At 47.7% G+C, this 25251-nt stretch overlaps 1 long non-coding RNA gene across 1 annotated transcript in view; it reads right to left on the bottom strand.

The window, feature by feature from the left end:
- Nucleotides 1-6363: 6363 nt before the first annotated feature.
- LOC122458211 overlaps nucleotides 6364-25251 on the bottom strand; it is a 29095-nt gene continuing 10207 nt past the window's right edge. Inside the window, exon 3 of the long non-coding RNA XR_006278126.1 lies at nucleotides 6364-6564. This is a non-coding gene — a long non-coding RNA (uncharacterized LOC122458211). The remainder of the gene's footprint in view (nucleotides 6565-25251) is intronic.

The raw sequence follows: 25251 nt of genomic DNA, 5'->3' as shown, positions 1-25251 counted from the left end.
CTTGTTCTGCCCATAGATCTGTGTCTGGGAAGCAGGCATGGCTGTGTAACGGCACTAGAAAGGCTCTTTACTACAGAGAGGTTAATGGAGCTTCCTGGATTCACGTGGTGCTAAAGGCAGCAGGGGGCCTCCCTCGTATTCCCTAATGAAGCCTCAGCATGTGAGAGGGGAGGCAATGGTAAATACAGGTCCCTTCCTTCCCCAAAGAGCTAACTGATGGGATGGCTGAGGCTGGTGGATGAGAAGGGCAAATATCGATACATACCAATGGCGCAGGATGACCCATGAGTAGCAAACTACCTGCTGCTGCTGCTTCTTGCAACTAATCACGTTCCCCAGGCTCCAGCCATGGGCTCTGTTCTGAGACCAAACTACGCAGGAATGGTTAGGCTGGGTCTGGCTTTTACAGGACTGCCCAGGGGAATGGGCAAGGAGCCCGTCACACCGGGCCTATCACAATCCCCATGGGTGCACGGGCACTCAACACCCCACATAGTGGAGCTTACGGCATGCAGCTAAAGGAGGATACAATCTTTGCACCACAAAGCTAGGGAGAGGACTGAGTCCCTGGCACCCCTCTGAACCCCCCATACACATGCACACCCCCTGGCAGCATGGCATGGCAATGCTCGTGCAGCCAAGAGTAGCCCATGGGCATCTTTAAACAGGGTTCCTGGCTGACAGCAGAGGGCAACAAAAATGATTAGGGGACTGGAACACATGACTTATGAGGCGAGGCTGAAGGAACTGGGATTGTTTAGTCTGCAGAAGAAAAGAGTGAGGGGGGATTTGATAGCTGCTTTCAACTACCTAAAAGGGGGTTCTAAAGAAGATGGATTTAGAGTGTTCTCAGTGGTAGCAGATGACAGAACAAGGAAGAATGGTCTCAAGTTGCAGTGGGGGAGGTTTAGGTTGGATATTAGGAAAAACTTTTTCACTAGGAGGGTGGTGAAGCACTGGAATGAGTTACCTAGGGAGGTGGTGAAATCTCCTTCCTTTGAGGTTTTTAAGGTCAGGCTTGACAAAGCTGGCTGGGATAATTTAGTTGGGGATTGGACCTGCTTTGAGCAGGGGGTTGGACTAGATGACCTTCTGAGGTCCCTTCCAACCCTGATATTCTATGATTCTATGAAAGCTCAGGGGACAGTGTAAAGATGAACAGGGGAGACCTGCTGGGATGGAAAAATGAGTGTAAGATTCCCAAACTGGGAGGAACCAAGAGTTAATCAGAAATGGACTTCCAGTTGCGTTTCTCAATGCAAATACTTCTACAAACAAAACAGTGGGGCAATAGGACTTGATAGTCAGAAGCTGATACCAAACTGGTGTCATGCAGGTGCCCAGGGCTGGGTTAAGGTTATGAGGGGCCTAAGGCTAATGGGAGGGAAGGGCCTAAGTATGAATGACATATTGCAAAAGAAATTACGAAGTCATCAAATATTTCTCTACATATGTCTTTACATATTATTTATGTAAAATTAACAAGTTTATTCTACTCTTGCAACACTCAATTCTCCAAACAGATGTTTCTGAGTAAGAGGTAGCACAAGGGATGCTCCGCTGTCCTTCTCTTAGGCCTCCTTCCTCCAAGGTAGCGGAGTGCTCGTCTGTATGAGGATGATCACTGCAACACTGCTCACCTCTTTCCACTTTGTGCTTCTACCCTCAGCTCTTCACAAGGCACAGTGCAAAGCCAAGCCCTGCAAGTGTTCCCCCCAAACTACGGCCTCTACACCACATCTCACTCTGACTGCAACCTGGGAGGCAGCCAGCTTTTATTATGTAAAAGAAAACCTCAGCTGTCCCCAGCCGTGCCCTCCTGCCTGACCTAAAAAATAGGAGGGCCTAAGGCTATAGCCTTATTAGCCTAGTGGTTAACCCAGTCCTGCAGGCGCCAAATCTTGCAGACTAAGGTGGAGAGCACCTGCAGTACCATGGGTGTCCCCAAAGGCGGCACTGAAGAGCAGCCCCACTTCCCACGCCACCTTACGACCAATGGGCCCTGGGTTCTTAGTGCTCAGTGTGCCCACCTAGTTGCTGGGAGCACAAACAGACAAACACTAGGACCTCTCAGCCACTACATTTTATAAGTACAGGAAATCAAGGTCCAACAGATAAAGGATAAACAAACAACAGAGGGAAAAAGGCAGAAACCCAGGACAAAAGAGAATTGGGGGAGCAAGAGAATCAGTGGTAATGAATTAAAGGGGTGACTGATCCCATAGCAACAATTACACATTGCCTCCTTGAATTACTCAAAAGCCTACAACTCAGCTGTAACAACAAGAACACCTCTAAAGCCTCCCCTCAGCATTACCTGGCTGTGGAGGTGGAGGTCAATGTAAAGGGCTGGCATCCCTCGCTGGGAAGTGGGAAGCTCTCCTTTCTGCCAGCCTCAAGCCCTGGCCATCTCTCAGGATCTCCTTTGTGGAGCAGCATGCTCCTGGCTGTCTGTGGCTTCCAGCCAGTGCCGTAAGTAGAAATAATTTCTTGCTGGGACAGTCATAGGAGGGACACATGGGAGGGCATCTGATCGCCCCACATGACCCTGCATGTGATTCCTCCTCACCCCGTCCCCAGCCCGGGGTCCCCACACTCTCCCCATCCCCACCGACATTCCCCTTACATGTCTAAGATTTGACTAAAATGATGCTTTGGGCCCCTGGTGCCACCGGTACTTCCAGGTGTCACTGAGGATCCAGCAGCACCTCAAATTGAAAACTTCTTAAATGAAAGAAGGATAGGAAGGACAATCACGCTACTTTCCCTTAACACACTATCAGTGCCTCCCTTATGTCCAAACTAAGCTTCTGCCAGCTTACCTTTATCTAAGTATTGCTCTCCACCAGGCACTAGGAAAGCAAAGATGCTGCGCCATCTGGGTTTGGTGGAAAAGAGGCATAGAACTGTGTGTGCCATGTGCATCTTGATAGAACTACAGCCCAAATTGTTTTCTTATTTTCTTCAGCATGAAATACAGGAGGGGCAATCAAAATCAGCCTGGCAGAACATGCATGAGGAACGTCTCTGGACAGATTAGCTATGGATCAAAATCACATTCGCTGATCTTTTGGGGCCAAATCTGGTTCTCATTGAGATCGAAAGAAGTTTTGCTATTGAGTTCAATGGGAACAGACTGACATTTGGAGAGGAAAGAACAAAACCACTCAAGCAAGGGCTATGTTGCTTATACCACAGGTATCAAATGCTGCTGATTCATGTGAGAAAGTCAGCAGACATCTGATCTTTGTTCATTGCAAGGGAGAAATCAGCAATCAATGAGGCTAGAACAGTCGCTGTACCATATCCAACTTATAAGTCCATCTGCAAAGCATCAAGGAAATATGAAGGCTTCAGATTACCTTAAAGTCCTCAGTTCCTTGGTTAGAATACTCCCATTAGTATATGTTCATAGTCCAGAGGGTAGAGCAGGAAAGAGGCCAGAGCAGGAAAGAGGCAAAATGGAGATATTTCCAGGCTAGGGCCTTTTGGCTTCTGCCAAGTGCCAAGTAAAGGGAAATCTGTCCTTACTGTGAAAGACGGTGCTTGGAGTAACATTGGCAAGTTAAATGTCCATCACCCCCACCCATATTCCAGTTAGAAATTTCACAGGAAAAGTCCATTAAGTGTAGACATTTAAATGTAAATGTAGGCATTTTCCAGGGTCCACTGTGGCTAAGTGTTCCTTAATGGGCCATTCAACTTGACTTGTTCCTTCATTTGCTGGCTAAATACTTTTGTGGGCATTACCACAGGAGCAAACATGTAGTAAACATAACTAATATTCATAACTTCAGATACCAAGATGAATATACATGCATAGAAATAGCATAATCATAAGTACAAGTTATTTCACCTACATGACTATTCCCAAAAGAGATTCTGAAAAATCACATCACGTACCTCACAGGTTTCAGAGTAGCAGCCGTGTTAGTCTGTATTCGCAAAAAGAAAAGGAGTACTTGTGGCACCTTAGAGACTAACAAATTTATTAGAGCATAAGCTTTCGTGAGCTACAGCTCACTTCATCGGATGCATTACGATGCTGTAGCTCACGAAAGCTTATGCTCTAATAAATTTGTTAGTCTCTAAGGTGCCACAAGTACTCCTTTTCTTATCACGTACCTGAGACCCTCTGTGCCAGCACCATGCCCCACTGGAATTTTGTTATCTGTTATCACAGAATCATAGAATATCAGCGTTGGAAGGGACCTCAGGAGGTCATCTAGTCCAACTCCCTGCTCAAAGCAGGACCAATCCCCAACTAAATCATCTCAGCCAGGGCTTTGTCAAGCCTGACCTTAAAAACCTCAAAGGAAGGAGATTCCACCACCTCCCTAGGTAACGCATTCAAGTGCTTCACCACCCTCCTAGGAAAAAAGTTTTTCCTAATATCCAACCTAAACCTCCTCCACTGCAACTTGAGACCATTACTCCTTGTTCTGTCACCTGCTACTACTGAGAACAGTCTAGATCCATTCTCTTTGATACCCCTTTTCAGGTAGTTGAAAGCAGCTATCAAATCCCCCCTCACTCTTCTCTTCCGCAGACTAAACAATCCCAGTTCCCTCAGCCTCTCCTTATAAGTCATGTGTTCCAGTCCCCTAATCATTTTTGCTGCCCTTCGCTGGACTCTTTCCAATTTTTCCACATCCTTCTTGCAGCGTGGGGCCCAAAACTGGACACAGTACTCCAGATGAGGCCTCACCAATGTCAAATAGAGGGGAACGATCACGTCCCTTGATTCACTGGCAAAGCTCCTATTTACAGCCCAAAATGCCATTTGCCTTCTTGGCAACTAGGGCACACTGTTGACTTATATCCAGCTTCTCATCCACTGTAACCCCTAGGTCCTTTTCTGCAGAACTGCTGCCTAGCCATTCGGTCCCTAGTCTGCAGCGATACATGGGATTCTTCCATTCTAAGTGCAGGACTCTGCACTTGTCCTTGTTGAACTTCATCAGATTTCTTTTGCCCCAATCTTCTAATTTGTCTAGGTCCCTCTGTATCCTATCCCTACCCTCTAGCATATCTACCACTCCTCCCAGTTTAGTGTCATCTGCAAACTTGCTGAGGGTGCAATCCACACCATCCTCCAGATCATTAATGAAGATATTGAACAAAACCAGCCCCAGGACCGACCCATGGGGCACTCCACTTGATACCGGCTGCCAACTAGACACGGAACCATTGATTACTACCTGTTGAGCCTGATGATTGAGCCAGCTTTCTATCCACCGTATAGTCCATTCATCCAGTTCATACTTCTTTAACTTGCTGGCAAGAATACTGTGGGAAACCGTATCAAAAGCTTTGCTAAAGTCAAGGAATAACACGTCCACTGCTTTCCCCTCATCCACAGAGCCAGTTATCTCATCATAAAAGGCAATTAGATAAGTCAGGCATGACTTGCCCTTGGTGAATTCATGCTGACTGTTCCTGATCACTTTCCTCTCCTCTAAGAGCTTCAGAATTGATTCCTGGAGGACCTGCTCCATGATTTTTCCAGGGACTGAGGTGAGGCTGACTGGCCTGTAGTTCCCAGGATCCTCCTTCTTCCCTTTTTTAAAGATGGGCACTACATTAGCCTTTTTCCAGTCGTCCGAGACCTCCCCCAAGTGCCATGAGTTTTCAAAGATAATGGCCAATGGCTCTGCAATCACATCCGCCAATTCCTTTAGCACTCTCAGATGCAGCGCATCTGGCCCCATGAACTTGTGCTCATCCAGCTTTTCTAAATAGTCTCGAACTATTTCTTTCTCCACAGAGGGCTGGTCACCTCCTCCGCATTCTGTGCTGCCCAGTGCAGTAGTCTAGGAGCTGACCTTGTTCGTGAAGACAGAGGCAAAAAAAGCATTGAGTACATTAGCTTTTTCCACATCCTCTGTCACTAGGTTGCCTCCCTCATTCAATAAGGGGCCTACACTTTCCTTGACTTTCTTCTTGTTGCTAACATACCTGAAGAAACCCTTCTTGTTACTCTTAATATCTCTTGCTAGCTGCAACTCCAGGTGTAATTTGGCCTTCCTGATTTAACTCCTGCATGCCTGAGCAATATTTTTATACTCCTCCCTGGTCATTTGCCAATCTTCCACTTCTTGTAAGCTTCTTGTTTGTGTTTAAGATCAGCAAGGATTTCACTGTTGAGCCAAGCTTGTCACCTGCCATATTTACTATTCTTTCTACATATCGGGATGGTTTGTTCCTGTAATCTCAATAAGGATTCTTTAAAATACAGACAACTCTCCTGGACTCCTTTCCCCTTCATGTTATTCTCCCAGGGGATCCTGCCCATCAGTTCCCTGAGGCAGTCAAAGTCTGCTTTTCTAAAGTCCAGGGTCCATATTCTGCTGCTCTCCTTTCTTCCCCGTGTCAGGATCCTGAACTCGACCATCTCAGGGTCGCTGCCTCCCAGGTTCCCATCCACTTTTGCTTCCCCTACTAATTCTTCCCGGTTTGTGAGCAGCAGGTCAAGAAGAGATCTGCCCTTGGTTGGTTTCTCCAGCACCTGTACCAGGAAATTGTCCCCTACAGTTTCCAAAAACTTCTTGGATTATCTGTGCACTGCTGTATTGCTCTCCCAGAAGATATCAGGGTGATTGAAGTCTCCCATGAGAACCAGGGCCTGCGATCTAGTCCTGTTAGCTGCCGGAAGAAAGCCTCGTCCACCTCATCCCCCTGGTGGTGGTCTATAGCAGACTCCCACCACGACATCACCCTGTTGCTCACACTTCTAAACTTAATCCAGAGACTCTCAGGTTTTTCTGCGGCTTCATACCGGAGCTCTGAGCAGTCATACTGCTCTCTTACATACAATGCAACTTCCCCACCTTTTCTGCCCTGCCTGTCCTTCCTGAACAGTTTATATCCATCCATGACAGTACTCCAGTCATGTGAGTTATCCCACCAAGTCTCTGTTATTCCAATAGCTTTCTTGGACAGGGTGTCAAGCCTTGTGAATGGGGGAATGTGGTATATCTTGACTTTAGTAAGGCTTTTGATACTGTCTCACATGACCTTCTCATAAACAAACTAGGGAAATACAATACCTAATGCAAACATCATTCTGGAATGTATTAGCAGGAGTGTTGTAAGCAAGTCACAGGAAGTAATCCTTCCACTCTACTCCAAGCTGATTAAGCCTCAACTGGAGTATTGTGTAAGGGAAGGTTGAAAAAATTGGATTTATTTAGTCTGGAGACAAAAAGACTGAGGGGGGACATGATAACAATTTTCAAGTACATAAAAGGTCGTTACAAGGAGGAGGGAGAAAAATTGTTCTTGTTAACCTCCGAGGATAGGACAAAAAGCAATGATCTTAAATTGCAGCAAGAGTGGTTTAGGTTGGACATTAGGAAAAAATTCCTAACTGTCAGGGTGGTTAAGCACTAGAATATATTGCCTAAGGAGGTGGTGCAATCTCCACCACTGCAGATTTTTAAGAGCGGATTAGACAAACACCTCTCAGGGATGGTCTAGATAATACGTAGTCCTGCCATACATACAGGGGACTGGACTAGGCCTCTCGAGGTCCCTTCCAGTCCTATGATTCTATGAAAACCAGTATAGCTTCAAGCTGGGATTCTGTGGGGAGCTTGTGCAGCACATTCCTTACCCCATGCAGCTTTCATCTGTAGGGGCTCCTCTGTGGCATCACAAAAAGTGTTTGAGGAAGGCCTGCGTTGTGCAGGAGGTCGGACTAGATGATCATGATGGTCCCTTCTGACCTTAGTATCTATGAATCTATGATTCCTTGACTTTGCCAGGACTTCCAATTCTCCCTGCTTGTTTCCCAGGCTTCTTGCATTTGTGTATAGGCACTTAAGGTAACCTGTTGATCGTCCTGCTTTCTCAGTATGAGGCAGGAGCCCTCCCCTCTTATGCTCTACGGCCTGTGCTTCCTCCCAGTATCCCACTTCCCCACTTACCTCAGGGCTTTGGTCTCCTTCCCCCGGCGAACCTAGTTTAAAGCCCTCCTCACTAGGTTAGCCAGCCTGCTTGCGAAGATTCTCTTCCCTCTCTTTGTTAGGTGGAGCCCATCTCTGCCTAGCACTCCTCCTTCTTGGAACACCATCCCATGGTCAAAGAATCCAAAGCCTTCTCTCTGAGACCACCTGTGTAGCTATTCGTTGACTTCCACGATTCGTTGGTCTCTATCCAGGCCTTTTCCTTCCGCGGGGAGGATGGACGAGAACACCACTTGTGTCTCAAACTCCTTTATCCTTCTTCCCAGAGCTGCGTAGTCTGCAGTGATCCGCTCAAGGTCATTCTTGGCAGTATCATTGGTCCCCTCGTGGAGAAGTAGGAAGGGGTAGTGGTCCGAGGGCTTGATGGGTCTCGGCAGTCTCTCCGTCACATTGTGAATCCTAGCTCCTGGCAAGCAGCAGACTTCTCAGTTTTCCTGGTCGGGGCGGCAGATAGATGACTCAGTCCCCCTGAGGAGGGAATCCTCGACCACCACCACCCGCCTCCTTCTCTAGGGAGCAGTGGTCGTGGAACTCCCTTCCCTGAGACAGTGCATCTCATGCCTTCCAATCGGTGGAATCTCCTTCTGCTCTCTTCCCTCAGATGTATCAGCTAGTCCATTCTCCACATTAGTACCTGTGGAGAGAACATGAAAATGGTTGCTTACCTGTATCTGCATTGCTGATACATGAATGCTCCCCTTTCTTCTTCTGAAGGTCACATGCTGCCAAATTTCTTCACCGTCCTTCTGTCCCCACTGCACAGCCTGCTCTGAATCTTCAGAATGTTGTGTCTGTAGAAGCATATCCTGACATCTGTCCAGGAAATCTTGAGTTTCTCTTATGCAGCGCAGGGTCAATACTTGTTTTCTCCAGACCGTGAACCTTCTCTTCCAATATGGAAACCAACTTGCACTTTGTACAAACAAAGTCACTTCTGACCTATGGAAGAAAGACAAACATTGGCACTTCCTGTGCAGGTAACAACAGCTGAACGCTCACCATCCATATTACCTTCCTTCTAAGAACTTCCTCAGTGCTGTAGTAACTACTCAGAGAAGCCTGCAAGAGGAAAACCTCAGTGGGCTCTCCCCAGGCAACTGTTAGCCTCTCCATTGTTCACCGCTCAGCTGGTTTGCAGCTGACTGGCTTTTTATAACAGTCAGGCCCACTCAAGGCTGTTATGTAACAACAGAGATGGAGCCAGTGACATAACTCGGTTTAGTCTAAAAGGGCAAGGTTAATTTTTAGCTGTTCAGGCGTGACTGCACTTTTAGTCGGTGAGGGCATACTGGCTGCACACATTCAGGATAATGGGCTTCAGTGTTCCTTTGCAGTTAACTTTTTAATGTTCATCAACCTGGTATGTGCTGAGGTGGTTTATAGCATAACACAGGTTTTTAGGTTTGCAAATCTGTGAACCTCTGCTTCTTTCAGATTTTATTATTTATTATTATTATTATTATTTTTGCTTGTCATAATGTGGGAGGGTATCCTCTTTGCCATCTGCTCATGAGGTTGTGTTTGTGTCTTGTTGCATTCTTCTGAACACCAGTTGGAAGGAATTTTTTTTCAGTAAGTATGGACTGATTCTTTTCTCCCAGAAGGCATGTCATTTTTTCAGGTTCACACTGATTAACACAGAAAACAATTGGGGCTGTTAAACTTTCTTCAAATTCCATAGAAAATTAAGTTCCGCTATATTTTCCAGTACAGTGATGAAATGGGTGTTTATATAGACCAGGGGTTGGCAACCTATGGCACGCATGCCAAAGACGGCATGTGAGCTGATTTTTAATGGCACACTGCTGCCTGCCGGGTCCCAGCCGCCGGCCCCACTCAGCCCAATGCCGAACCCTGGCTGGGACCCTGGCAGGCAGCAATAAGCCATGAAAAATCCTGCCCGCCCTGGCCGGCTCTTCTCCACCCCCGGGGAGAAAGATTAAAAAGCTTGGTCATGCCGGCGGCTGCTTCAGGGCAGGCAAGGTCCCCCTTCTCACCTCTTCCCCCACTGTGCTGGGGTCCTGCCCCTCCCCTTCTACCTCCCTGCCGCCGATCAGCTGATGGCCCTGGCAAGGTAGGGGGAGAAGTGGAGCCACAGCGTGCTCACTGCTCGGGGAGGAGGCGGAGAAGAGGTGGGGACGGGGCCTTGGGGAAGGGGGGTGGAATTAGGGCATATTCCCTCCAGCCCCCTGCCATGAGCTGCTCTGGGCAGGGGACTGGGGGCACCCCCACGACCCTAGCCCACATCCCTAGCCCTCTGCCCTGACCCCTACACCCCACACACACATTCCCAGCCCTCTGCCCTGACCCTGGCACCCCCCCATGACCCCAGCCTTGACTCCAGCCCCCCCACACATACCCAGCCTCCCATACCCCATGACCAGACTCCTGCACCCTCCTCACACACCCCCAGACCCCTGCTCTCACTCCTGCACCCCCCCACATACCCAGCCCCCCCACCCCATGCCCTGACTCTTGCACCCCCCACATTCTCACCCCGAGCCTGAGCACCAAACGGGAGCTCCTGCACCCCCCCCCCACATTCCTAACTGCACCCCTTGCACCAAATGGGAGCTGCCCAGGTAAGCACTCCACACCCAAACCTCCTGCCCCAACCCTGAGCCCCCTCCTTCATTCTAGCTCCTGGCCAGACCCTACACCCCAACCTGCTCCTTCACTCCCAGCCCTGTGCTCAGTGCACTCTCACCCTCAGCTCAGTGCAGAGAGAGGAAGAGAATGGGCTGGAACCAGGGAGTAGGTAGGTACCCACTCTATGTGGGCAGGGCCGGGATCCCAGACCAGCAGCGGGCTGAGCGGGGCCGTCAGCTGCGACCCTAGCTGGCAGGAGCCTGTGGATGGAACCCCAGACCGGCAGTGGGCTGAATGGCAGCGAGCTGAGCCACTCAGTCCAATGCCGGTCTGGGGTCCCGGCTGCTGGCTCTGCTCAGCCTGCTGCCAGTATGGGGTTCTGGCTGCCAGCCCCATGCCAGCCGTGATCCTGGCCGCAGGCCTTGTCAAAGGCGTACAAAAGGGTACTCAGGCTGCAAAGGTCCAACCCGCCTTGCTCATGATGAGTGGTTTACAAACTGCAGTCTGCCCGGGAAGCACGGGCTAGATGATGACTGGCAGTAGCCACTGAGGTAAGGTGAGGATAGAGGGTTGGGGGTTCCTCTGGATGGGGAGACCCTGATTGTGGGTTGTTTCTGGGGGGCAGAACCCAGATGTAGTGCAGGCATCGGGGTCTGGGAGGGACCTGGGGGGCCAGCAGTGGGTGAGACACCAGCCTGCAGAGGGCACTCTGCTCTGAAAGAGCTGATTCCCTAGACAACCAGCAGGAGGTGCCGCACCAGTGAGTCATCACCCCACCACAGTTAGCATATATATTGTGCTGTTAACGCCATATAAAGAATGAATGACCTCCCTAGCTGTGTTCCGTTCCTTTAAGAAGCAGAGCGCAGCCCGCTCTCCCCCCCCCAGAGGTGGGGGCTAGCCCAAAGTCTTTCTGGTACCCTGTACCTGCTAAAAATCTCTCCAGTATGCAGTACCGGCAAGAGTACTGCCCTACTTGCACTACTGCTTCCAGGGTGGGTGAGGGAGCTGGTCCGCTGAGGCCGAGAGAGAGAAAATAAAGCCTGGGAGCAATGCAGGAGTTGCAGCCCCTTTTAACCCAACTCCCTGCAGCCAGCTCACTCTCCGCCAGAGCTGTCCCTCCTCCTCCCTGGGACTCCTTGCCATGTGCAGGCTCCCTGGGGCCAGCTCCAGCCCTAGTGCCTCCTCCTCTGCCACCCAAACATGGGGTCTGTCCAAGCGTGCTCCCCTTAGCCTGCTATTCCTTGCCTTGCTTGTCTATCAGGCTCCTGTTCCAGGCCCCGCAGGCTGGGTGTGTCTCAAGCAGGCAGCTGCTGCAACAGTTCCATGCTCTGCTTCTGGGAACTCATCTGTGGGAGCTGCTTCTCCCAAGCCCCTGACACTGTCAAGGGAGCTACCCCTATTTACACATATCCACTGAATGGCTGTGATCTGCCATTGAGTCAAGGGCTAAGGCACCCTGAGAAGTTAATCAAGCAAATTCCCATTCTCAACTAAGAGGCAGCACGATCAGGTAGATAGGATCCTAGCATGGAAGTCAGGAGACCTGTGTCCCAGTCCCAGCTCTGCTGCTGAATGACCCTTGGGCAAGTCTCTTTCTCCTCCCACCCTTTGTCCATGTAGATTAAGGTCTTCTGAGCAGAGAGTGTCTGTGCATTGCCTCTTAGTGCTACTACACAATAAGTGACACTGTCACCCCAAATCCAATTAGTTGCTCCTGGCTCAATTTGGTCCCTTCCATGTAGTTCTCTTTCTGAATCCCTAAGTTGTTTCCCACAGCTGTATGTTGTGCTGCTCTCTGTATTGCACTGTCCTCGTGTCCTTGATTGATCAGTGGCAGAACTGAGTGAAATCCAACTGGTTTTCATTCAGATCCCCTCTTAATATGCTTTAGATTTGGCCTGGTGCACTGAGCAGCTCTGGGCAGGAGGCTGGGGGTACCCCCATGACCCTAGCCCACATCCCCAGCCCTCTGCCCTGACCCCTACACCCCACACACACACTCCCAGCCTCTGCCCTGACCCTGGCACCCCACCACGACCCCAGCCTTGACTCCAGCCTCCCCACACAAACCCAGCTCCCCCACACCCCATGCCCTGACTCCTGCACCCTCCTCACACACACCCCAGACCCCTGCCCTCACTCCTGCACCCCCCACACATACCCAGCCCCCCCCCACTCCATACCCTGACTCTTGTACCTCCCACATTGGTGGTGTTACATTTCCCACTTTCTAGCCCTCTGGTCCCAGACTTGTCAGCAGGTCAGAGAACTTCTAAAAATACCACTCACAATGCACCATTGTCTCAGTCTCATGCCTCTTTGCCTGGGGCTTGCTTCTCTGCAACAGCTGCTGCTGGCACTGGTCTCTCTGTGGCTTTCATCAGCTCTCGTCAGAAGAATTTAGGGCTTAAAGGGACAGAGCCAAACTTGAGCCACACAGTCATGTTTGCTTTGGACTGGCTGTCACACGACCCCATAGGATGCTTTATTGCTCATAAAGTTACCAACTGTCCTGCATTCAGAATTTCCCCATTGACTCCTCATTAATGATCTCTGACCAGTGTAGCCTCTAGACAATGTCCTTAATGTAGCACATGGTACATAAGGGATGACACTGCCCCAGGACTCCCGTGGGCCAGATTCTCCATAGTGCCATTCCTCTGCTTGGCACAGGGGGCTTTAATCCACCCTAGTTCACCCCCTCTTCCAGTTTCTGCTCGGTCCCTAGCTCAACATAGAACAATGCTGGTTTGTAAAGGCCAGATGTCAAAAATAGCCACAGCATGCTGGATGTAGCTACCCCTTCCCACACTAAGAGCTGCCGGGGGCAGGATGGAGTCCTTGCAGCCTCTCCACCACCTAGGGAACCCAGTGAAGCCAGCAGAATCCCACCAACAGGGAAAGGAAAGGGGACAGAGGGAGAGTTGGAGATTGTTCTTCCTTTGAGCCAGGGGTTGGACTAGGTGACCTCTTGAGGGCCTTTCCAACCCTGATATTCTATGACACAATGTGCTGAGAAAAATGTGCCAAACTTAGCTGAGTCAGCACAGTAAGTGCTGAATTGTGTCATAAAATCATAGAATATCAGGGTTGGAAATGCCCTCAAGAGGTCACCTAGTCCAGCCCTCCTATGCTGCAGCAGTATTGAGTCTATGCAGACCATTTTTTTATCCATCTTTTTTTCTCTTCCCTCCTTCTCCTCCCTCTGCCATCCCTGACACTCCACGGGAATCTAAAATCTGCTCCTGTCAGTGTCTCATGGGTGTGGCTCCCAAATGCGTGGATGGTTTCCATACACAGGTGATAGCGGGTGTCAAAACCAACTCCACCTGGAACCGACTTAATTGTCCTCTTTGTGTGGCCAGGCTCAACTCAGTTGAAAAATCATTTTAACAAAGCTCCATGACACAGCCCCTCTGCAGGCATTATGGTTCCTGGCAGGGAAGGAAGACAATGCATCTGCAGCTGGGAATGATGGTGCAGTACCTGAAAAAGAGGTTATTTAACCATTAAGGCTACATCTACACAGGGATAAAAAAACCTATGGCTGGCCCAGGTCAGCTGACTCAGGCTCGCAGGGCTTGGGCTGCAGGGCTAAACATCTGTCTCAGTCTCTCTGGGACCTGCGAGGAGGAAGGTTCCGAAACCCAGGCTCCAGTACGAGCCAGAACATCTACACAGTGATTTTTAGCCCCACAGCCTGAGTGTCTCAGTTAGCTGACCCGGGCCAGTCGTGGGCATACTATAGGTCTCTGTTCCCTGTGTAGACGTACTATAAGATGTTCGCACCCAACTAATGGAAAGGGACAATCCAGAGCCGCCTGACACCAGTTTTAAATACCGCAGCAGAAAATAAATGACCTCATTTGGTAATTGATGTTTCTCAGTAGAATCACTTTGAAATTCTACCTGCTTGTGCTCCAGAAAGGTCTTTGTTTTTACAGAGAATTTTTCTTTCCTTTCCCTTTGCTATTCCCAGGGATGTCAGATCCTGTCAGGTCTCAGACTGCATGGTTTACCCTGGTTACAATGCTTCTTTGCCCCAAGAACATGGGGATAGTACTGGAAGGGAAGTTATCTAGCTAAGACTCTCATAGGGGCTGCCCATATCCATCCTATCTGAGTATCTCATGAGCTGTACTATATTTACCCTTCCAGCACACATGTGAATTAGGGCCCTGCTATTATTCCAATTGTACAGATGGAGAACTGAGGCACAGAGACTACGTGACTTGCCCAGGCTCCCACTTCAAAGCACAGCAGAGCAGGGAATCAAACCTGGCTCTTGAGTCCTAGGCTCACGTCCTATCTATTGAACCATCCTTCCTTCAGCTTCTTGTCTCTCTTAAAGTGCATGAGAAAAATGTGCCAAAGAGACAAGGAAGCAAGATAAGCTAGAAAAGCAACAAGGAATGCATCAGAGAAGCAACCAGTCAGAAAGCAGGTGGCATTCCAACCCACAGGAGACATAATTCCGAGAAAGCTGCATGGAGAACTGGACTGGAACAGGGTGTGGAGTGCTCATGACAGGAAGGAGCAGGGAGAGAGTATTGCTTCCTCCAGAGGAGCAGTGGATGGAGGAGCTGCCTTTTCCATTAACTCCTAACTGGTCCTCTCTGGGGTGCTTCTGCTGAAGGGGAGGGATGAGGTCTTGGCTTTAATGTGTCCCCCTGGCAACCCTTGCATTGGTCTAGCCCCTCAGGGGGCAGAGTGCATCAAAGGCTGAGCAGACGGGTGCAGGTTTTATTGAATGATGGCAGATCAATGCTTTGGACTGTTAAAAGCATAAACACACACAGCAATTCTCTCTTGTACAGTGGCGCTGACACAAGGCACCAAAGGCGGAGGCTAGGCCATACTCAGCCAACTGCATGACTGCCCCTTGGAGCCGAGCTCAGATGAGTCAGCTAGGGAGGGAGGAAAGGGTGTTGGATCATATTAAAGAAGTTCTGTATTAAAATTACAAATGAGTTTGATTCCTCATAGTTTAAATTTCAGGGTATTACTAATTAAAAGGTCTCTTGCTTTTTTGACTCTTGATTTTACTGTTTCTCTCCCTCTCTGTGTGAAACTTGCAAGCTACATGGTGGGAAATAGGGGTGTGTCATCAGGGCAGGGGTTGTGCTGATTACAGCTGGACAAATGTCAGTCACAGATGGGAGAGCTGCAAAGAAGAAACTCTGAACTGAATAAGGATCAGCACAGGAGAAAGCTTTAATTTCCCCAAGAGAACTGTCCTCTTTTCCATTGCCAGCCAGGCTGGGTTTACCAAAGGAGCTTGCTGGTTGTAAAAAAGGCTATGATTTTAGCCATATTTATTACCATTGTTATACCAATAAAATAAAAACCAGCAGGATCTTATTAAAGGGAATAAGGCAAAATGCCACATTTATTTTGAAAACAGAAAGAATCATAGTAAGCAGTTAGTTAAAGCTATAACATTCCATTCAATTTCATATTTATTCACACATTCATTCATACACACACACACAGGTTCTGCAAGGTTGGTATCATAGTTACCAGTCTAAGAGTTGCTCGTGCCAAGCCACTGGCCAGGTGGCCTGGATACGAGGAGGGAGCAGGGCCTTGTCAGATGCTCATCTGATGCTCCTGGAAATTGGTTTGCAGAATCAGCCCCAAAGTTCTTCGGTTCTCCCATCCTTGAGACTGTTGGGTGGCTTCCAGTCTGCTCTCTGGGAGTCCTCTGGTTGTTTCCACTTGATGCCTTCTTCAGCCGATCAACACTGGATTCTTAGGCTGGCATCTCCCTAATCATTCATTTATTCACACCAAGCATCCATCCACATACATCCTCTATCTATATTTTAATCAAAATTGTTAACAAAGCGAGATAAATACAACAAAAGGGCGGGGAGTCTCTGTGTGCTGTTTCTGTTGTTACAAAGTATCGCTTTGAGTCTCTGTGAGTAGTTGTTGTTACAAAGTATTGCTTTGAGAACAGACTGTGTTTTAGGATGTACTATATTAGCAGCTTGCAAATTTCACACAGAGAGGGAGAGAAACAGTAAAAACAAGAGTCAAAAAAGCAAGAGACCTTTTAATTAGTAATACCCTGAAATTTAAACTATGAGGAATCAAACTCATTTGTAATTTTAATACAGAACTTCTTTAATATGATCCAACACCATGACTCTGCCATATATACTTGCAAGAACCTCCAGCTGTAACTCAGGAATCAAACAGTTTACGCAGGAGCAGAGAAACAGCAGCAGGAGACGCCTACCTTATACGGGGGCAGGGAACTGTGACCTTTTCATTCCTTTCCAGGGGGCCAGTTATGAGTAGCTGCCCTCCAGAACTAAACTCAGGACATTCCTCTGGTGCCCCACCCTGGAAGGATGCCAAGTGGCATTTCAGAAGGAGAGGGGAGCAGTGTGAGGTCTGTACTAAATTAGAGGCCAGGGGTGTTTTAAAACAGAAGATGGGGTTAGGATCAGCCCTTTTCAAGAGCCATTAACAATGGGTCCTCTTCTTATATAATCCCATAAATGGGATGGAGTTTTGTCCACTTACACACAGAACAGAGCTTGGGGAAACGGCCCAGGATGGATCAAAGCAGAGGAACCCTGACATTGCCCTAGTAGAGGCAATAAGCCTAAGGTAAAGATGGAGTAAAATGGGCCTGTGGTAGAGAAAATTCAGGGGGCACTTTATTGCCAGGTTGCAGGGGGGATGAATGATGACACAAGATACAGGGCAGTGAACACCACCACCACCAGCTCTTATCTAGCACTTTACACGTATAGATCTCCAGTGGTCCCCATTCAGAGAGGCAGCATTTCATGCTTGCTTTGCACAACTGACAGGCAGGAAACTGAGGCACAGGGAGGTGAAGAGACTTGCCCAAGGTCACCCAAGCAAGCCAAGTGAGAGTTGGGATAAGCAACCAAAATTCCTGACTCCCAGCCCAGTGCCCATTCCACTAAACTATACTCCCCCCACACCCCCGCTGGCAGTAATGAGTGTAACATATACAAAATGCACAGGGCAAGATTTGGATGGGATGGGCTACCTAGGCCCACCCCGCAAGTGGAGGCCCCCATCAACAGGACAACCTGCTGCAAGCCAGGGAAGGCAAAAACAGGTTCACTCTTACTGTTTGGTTGGTGGCTCCTTATCTGGCCGCTGCTCCTTCCCCACTGGAGGCTACCTGCAAACTCAGGCAGATGGCATCATGTGAGCTTATGCTTGCTTCACATTTGTGAGCTTCTGCTGCAAACATAACTAGACCCATTTCTTTTTTAAAATGAAAGTGCAGATGTTGCTTCCATCACATACTGTGGGAGCTGGGGCCTGGCACCTGAATGTCCTGTGGAATCGAGCCCTGGCCAAGTGGGCAGAAAGGAGAATTACAATAAGAAGCAGGGGTGGGGGCATTATCTTACACCCTGGTGCCAGCTGCTTTGTCCTCCACAGCATGAATGCTGGCCTCTGCTGGGCCATGGGCCTTCTGTCTTTCAAAGACACAAGCCACTTGGGGCCACTTTTCTCAATAGGAATGCAGCAGGGAGGGTGGCTAGCAGTAGAGCATAGTAATAACATGATGCAGTGATTTTCATCCATAGATCTCAAAGCACTTTATCGAGGTGGTCAGTATCATTATCACAGCTGGTGAAACTGAGGCACAGGGAGGGGCTGTAACTTGCCCAAGGTCACCCAGAAAAAAGTCACTGGCAGAGGTGGGACTAGAACTAGGTCACCTGAATATTAGTTCAGTGTTCTATCCCCAGGCCATGCTACCTGCCCCCTAGTAGACATGAGATACCTACTACCTGTACTTAATACTGTTTTTCACACTCCAGCTGATGGGTGCCTTATTTATTACCAGCTTGTACCGGGTCTGTGCCTGCTTTCCCCAGTGCCAGACACCCTGGCCACAGCTGCTGGCACATACTCTCTGCAGGAGCAAGTTCCTGTGCTCTGTGCAGATGCTGGTGCAAGTGGCCTGTTCATTCTCACCCCCTCCAGTGTGTTTGGAATTGCCTGGAGCACCTGGCGCTTGTAGCCATCACAGCCCCCGCAGCATAGCTCCTGGTAGGCACAATCAGTGTCTGACCTCTGCCACCCTCTGTCACTGACCCCGCCCAGAAGGACTCTTTTGCTTGCTCGTGTTCACACCCCTGGCCTGGGTGGATTCTATCCTATGGTAGGTGGCCATGGACTGCACCCTCAGTGGGATGGGTTTTCCAAGTGAAATCCCAAGAATCCTGTGCCCTCATGTGAGTAGAAATCAGCCAACCCCCTCCAGCTATCCACATGCTTCCTGGTACACACAGGACGTTTGGAGCACACAGCCGGCAGGATGCCTGTGAGTGACTCTGGGGCACATTTCATACAATAAAAGTGCTCCAATAAAATTATTGTGGATCAACAGGAGCATTAGGTCAGTGATCAGCAATAAGAATCCTGGCAGAGGGACTGAACAGCGGAGAGGGAGATACACACTCGAGATGACTCACTCTGCTTTTCCTGTATTAAAATGAATGAATAGTGAAAAAGCCAAGCTGGCCCTGTTCTCTCTTTGCCCAGCTTTTTCAGCGGCTCAGAGACAATCCTTCAACAGCTGAAAAGTTCCAGTTAGCAGCTTTCAAAAGGATGTGACGAACACACACAGGATGTGGGTAACAGGCTTCCTGGTGGCATCAGGCAGGTTCTAGTAATGTTCAGCTTTCCACTGTACCTTTCGGAGCAAGCTTAGCTTGTCTGTAATTTGTCTCTGGTGGCTCAGGAAGCAGCTTCCTTTGTGGTATTGTGCAGCTGGATTTCTCAGCTTCGCTACCCATTCATTTCCGAAAATGATAAGTTACTGGTGTTGGCTCCTTTGCTACTGAGGCTGCTTGTAGGGAAAAATAAAAATGAAGAAGGAGGGAGACAGAGAGCCTGAAAGCCTGTGTGTGGAAGACTTGGTGTTGAGGCTCCGTCCCCGGCTTCCCGAGCTTGCCAGGAGGGTTTTGCCTTGCAGTATCCCGGCTGGTTAAAGAAGGAGCAGCATTACTGAGTTCCAAAGGGACTTCTGACCTCTGGTGTTCAGCAGGAAGGATGGGGGCTAGGAGAGTCATGCTGTAACTGGAGATTTAAAGGTCTCTATCAAGGATACTCCCACAGCCTGCCTAGAAATGGGTACCCAAAGCATCATTGCTTCAGGTATTGCTCTGTGGGGTGTACCCCATTGCCTTCAGTGGCAGGGACCCTAGGACTGACCACAACCTGATTGCGAGCCCACTAGTGGACAGGATTTCCCCGTCTCCACCAGGTGCAAAGCTGTGTTAAACACAGGGCTCATTAACATCCTTTCTTACAGACTACCTTTTCCCGGTACAGACCTGGCCCCTGTTAGTTTCCACCCTGTTCAGTGATCACAGCGGTTAGTTCACAGGAACGGTGTGTCATTTACCATCTCACCCCTTGTTTGGTTGGATGAACCTTTCTCAAATATCAGGTGCCGGGGGAAGTCTTCTTTGCAGGCTGATGGGAAACCACGAATGCTGACAGTGTGCCATGCATAAATCTACAGCTCAATAAGAAAGCCAAAGGGCCTGGTGGATTTGACACATTAGACCAGTGACAGGCACAGAACCAGTTTACAGCAAGGTTTAAACTCCAAGCTTTCTGGGGAAGCCGGTGGCAGCCTGGGGGAAGAGCTAGGATGACTCATGCTGCCCCAGTTCTAGAATGAAATTCATAGACTTGAAGGCCAGGAGAGACCTGAATGATCATCAAAGCCTGCATCCCAAGCCAGAGACTTCCACCCAGGCACTCCTGCCTGCTAGCTGAGCTAGAGCAGCTCTTTTCAAAAGACATCTCATCTTGATTTAAAGATCCTTAGTAGTGAAGAATCCTGTGATGTTGCACTCTATATGATTTTATAAAAATATGCTTATGAGTGTGAATATGATGTAACTGGAATATGCTTCATGCAAAAGGTCTCTTGTAAGGAACCATCTCAAAGCTTATAATCTACTGAGTGTGGTCATCCTATTTGTATAAATGTATCAGTTGTGTATCTGAAACTAGAAATATGAAATATAACTCTGAGGTCCTATTGTAGTTATGCAAAATGTGGGCCACTAATGGTGGTTTGGAATCTGAATGGCTCCCATTAACCAGGACAATTGACTGTAGATGGCTCTGTTTTACTTGTAAGACTTCCTGTATACCTGTGGGCTGGCAAATGGGTAATGATGTCTTACAGTGACATATGATCGTGTCATCTGACCTGGAATCCATCTTTAACCTTCCATTGAGAAGGAGGGATGGGAACCCAGAGGGACAAAGGATTCCTGCCTTATGCAAAACATATATATAAGTGGGTGGAACAGAACAAAGGGAGTGGCCATCATGAGAAATCCTCTAGCTATCACCTGAGCTGGAACAAGGGCTGTACCAGGGGAAAGGACTGTGTCCAGAGTAGGAAGGCGTCCAGTCTGTGAAAGAAATTTATTGAAACACCTCTGAGGGTGAGATTTTATCTGTATTCAGTTTTATTACTGGACTAGACTTAGACTTGTGTGTATTACTTTATTTTGCTTGGTAATTCACTTTGTTCTGTCTGCTATTACTTGGAACCACTTTTTGCTTATTAATTAATTCAGAGTATGTCTTAATACTTGGGGGGGGGGTGGGGTGGCAAACAGCTGTGCATATCTCTCTATCAGTGTTATAGAGGGCAAACAATTTATGAGTTTACCCTGTATAAGGTTTATACAGGGTAAAACAGATTTATTTGGGGTTTGGACCTGATTTAGAGTTGGGCATCTGAGTGTTAAAGGCAGGAACACTTCTTAAGTTACTTTCAGCTAAGTCTGCAGCTTTGGGGCACGTGGTTCAGACCCTGGGTCTGTGCTGGAGCAAACTGGCTGGAGTCTCAAGTTAGCAGGGAAAGCAGGGGCAGAAGTAGTCTTGGCACATTAGGTGGCAGTCCCAAGGGGGTTTCTGTGATCCAACCCGTCACAAATCCCCCTTGCTAACCCGTGCCAGTGGTCAGAGACCTGTTGAATTAGGTCATCACTCCATTGACACAGCTGTGTTGCTCAAGGGTGTGACAAGAGTGAGGTAAGCTGATCTAACCCCATTCTATTGAACTAGGTACCACGGCTCAGGGCAGTGGAGTACCTACATCAATGGAAAAATCCCTTCCGACACTCAAGCACTGCGGTGCCGCTGCAGCACCATAGAGGTGCTGTAGCCATCACCTTAGAGGGAAGAAAGGGCTCAAAGAGTCGAAAGTGTTAATGTGATCCTGAACCTGTCCAATATTAACCGAGGTTCGGGGTTTGATATCCAGGGGCCTTAGCCAGCTTAGTGCCATGGCCTGGCAACCTTGGATCAGCATCGAGCTGTTTAGGGCTTTGCTTTTACCTGCCTTTCTGGCACAGGCTTACAGTGGTGCTGTAGAATATTCAGTGGCACCTGGACAGAAGTCAAAAGGACAGAGATAGGAAAGAGAAGAAATTAGGTGGGTAAGGGAAAGAACACATGGGGCAGGTGTTCTGTTTTGACTGAAATTCCCTGTTTTTCTGTGGACTTCAGGACAAATAATGTGATTGCCATTCATTTGGATTTGGGAAACTCCATGGGAAGATCCTAGTGGAATTTTCCCTGTGTCTGGATCCCACCCCATTACAACAGGAGGAGTTTCTGGGGGCTGATACAATGCACTTTCCAAAGCCCATTGACAGTATTTCCATGGGCCTCAGTGGGCCCTTAGTTAACAGAATGGCAGATGAAATCCATCACAGAGAAAACCTGGTAATGAATACGGGAAGGAACAAGTTGCTCTGCTCAGACACATTGCTGAGTTCTAAGTTAACTGTCACCACTCCAGTGCAGGCAGCTCAATGAAAACCTCTGTTCAGTGAGTAGCAGCTGCAACGGACAGACAGCCCACTAGGCTGGATCAGGAAAGAGAGAGTTTTGTTGTGAGTAGGACAAAATGTCATTGAAACAGGTAGGCATGACAGCCGCCCTCTTTTGGGGGTAAATGTAAAACAATCAGGGACAGCCACGCTCATTGTTGTAGTATCAGAGCACCAAAACCCAGGTATATGTCATCGCCCGAAACAGAAGGCACATGCGAGTCTGTTCAGGAATTAGAACTATATGGACAAAGGGTTTTTGCTAGGTATTGTTTGGTGGAGAGGTGTGTGTGTGTGATAGAGAGCAGGAGAAAACACAGGAGAACACAGAATGGTGAGAAGAAGCTCCAGACACAGCCTGAACAAGCACTTTTTGAGCTGAGTGCTGGCTGGAGAGGGGCTTGGAACTGTAAGCAAAGAAACCATCTCCCACTGTTTAAGTCCTGCTGTGATAAGGGAAACCAGACTGGGTGGACATTCTTTCTAAATAAACAGGAATATACCAGAGATACCTGACTCCACCATCAATTCTTCCTCGTAACAGAAAGAATCCACACGGCCCTGAACTTTGGCTAGTCACTCAGGTCAAAACAGGTGACAGACTAATACAAAAACATTCCCATGCCATTGCATAAATCAGTGGTACCATGTTGAATTGTGTAGCTCCCTATTAAAGAGACATGGAAGCGGTAGAAAAAATACCAGAGAAGGGGAACAAAAAAATACAGGTTTGGAAAAATCTTGCCTATGAGGAGAGAATAAAAATATTAGCGCTATTTCATTTAGACAAGACAATAAATAGTAACATGGTAGAGCTGTATACATCAAAGAGGACAGGAAAACAACATGGGCTAAAGCACTGGACTGTGAATCAGGACACCTGGGTTCTATTCCAGCTCTGTTGCTGACTTGCGGTATAACTGTGGGTAGGTCTCTGTATCCCTTCCTGCCATATCTATTTAGATTCTAAGCTCTTTGAGACAGGGACCATCCCTCAGAATGTGTGTGTATATAAGGACAATTGGATGGGGCCTCTAGGCACTACCATAATACAGACAATTGTGGTCAGTTAGCTGCTCCTGTTTACATTCTCATAATGCAAGAGTGTCATAAATATAAAGGGAAGGGTAAATACCTTTAAAATCACTCCTGGCCAGAGGAAAAACCCTTTCACCTGTAAAGGGTTAAGAAGCTAGGTTAACCTCGCTGGCACCTGACCACAATGACCAATGAGGAGACAAGATACTTTCAAAGCTGGAGGGAGGGAGAAACAAAGGGTCTGTCTGTCTGTGTGATGCTTTTGCCGGGGACAGAACAGGAATGGAGTCTTAGAACTTAGTAAGTAATCTAGCTAGATGTGCGTTAGATTATGATTTCTTTAAATGGCTGAGGAAATAGGCTGTGCTGAATAGAATGAATATTCCTGTCTTTGTGTCTTTCTTGTAACTTAAGGTTTTTCCTAGAGGGATTCTCTATGTTTTGAATCTAATTACCCTGTAAGGTATTTATCATCCTGATTTTACAGAGGTGATTCTTTTTACCTTTTCTTATATTAAAATTCTTCTTGTAAGAAATTGAATGCTTTTTTCATTGTTCTTAAGGTCCAAGGGTTTGGGTCTGTGGTCACCTATGCAAATTGGTGAGGATTTTTATCAAGCCTTCCCCAGGCAGGGGGATGCAAGGTTTTGGTGAGGATTTTGGGGGGAAAGACGTTTCCAAATAACGCTTTCCCAGTAAACTCAGTCAAACATTTAGTGGTGGCAGTGGAAGTCCAAGGACAAAGGGTAAAATAGTTTGTACCTTGGGGAAGTTTTAACCTAAGCTGGTAAAAGTAAGCTTAGGAGGTTTTCATGCAGGTCCCCACATCTGTATCCTAGAGTTCAGAGTGGGGAAGGAACCTTGACAAAGAGCAAGAAGGCAACCACTGTAATTAAACTTAAAATTTTAATCTAAAACCATTAAAAGGAGATAATTTATACAATGCATAATTTGCCTGTGAAGCTCACTGCTAGAAGATACCATGGAGGTAAACTTTAGTCGGATAAAGAAACCTTAATTCATGCTTGTGAAAGTTTTCTGTTTTGAAGACTTTAATAGCAAATTTCAGTTTGGTTATTTTGATTTGGGACAGTAACATATTGAAGACTAGAGATTTATTTTTTTAACTCATTTCTCTCAATGCTGCAACTAAAGTTGAGCAAAGCTTTTCAACCAAGACTTTTTGGGGGGACTGAAAAATTCAGATTATTTGATGACAAAACATTGGTGGACTCCGCACAATGAAGTCGTCATCTTAGCCCATGTGCAAGGTGCCTCAGGTGGCCAGTGACCGGGAGCCATCACCGAATGTGGTCCGCTGATTGGAGCGTCAGCTTCCCCGGCCCAGCCGAGGCACTGACGGGGATCACAGTATGAGCGCTGATCCATGCCCCGCAACACAAAGTCACAAAAAGTTGTTTCAGCTGGAAAAAGGAAGGGAAAAAAACAGTTTCATTTTGACATTTTAAAAACAAAGTGTTTTGATTCAAAACTTGGTTTCAAAATTTCCTTTAATGTTATTTTTAGAAAATTTAAAATGTTGGAAATGGACATATAACATTTGTTTGACATGAACTTTTTTTTAAAGACATTTTTTAACTCTCTCCAACTAAAGGGAATGAAAACCCGGGCTGTCATTAACATGAAAGCGTTACCTAATACTTTACATTTCAAATGCTTTAACTGTTCTTCCTTTGCTTCTGTATCTTTAATAAAAGGTTAAAAATTATGTCTAATAGTGTTTTTGCCATGGTATTAGGCAGGCTGGGATCTCTGTA

Source organism: Dermochelys coriacea, chromosome 11 (genome assembly GCF_009764565.3).
Source record: "Dermochelys coriacea isolate rDerCor1 chromosome 11, rDerCor1.pri.v4, whole genome shotgun sequence".
Classification (NCBI taxonomy): Eukaryota; Metazoa; Chordata; order Testudines; family Dermochelyidae; genus Dermochelys; species Dermochelys coriacea.
The sequence above is the reverse complement of the archived record's forward strand: the minus strand, read 5'-3'. Positions and strand labels throughout refer to the sequence as shown.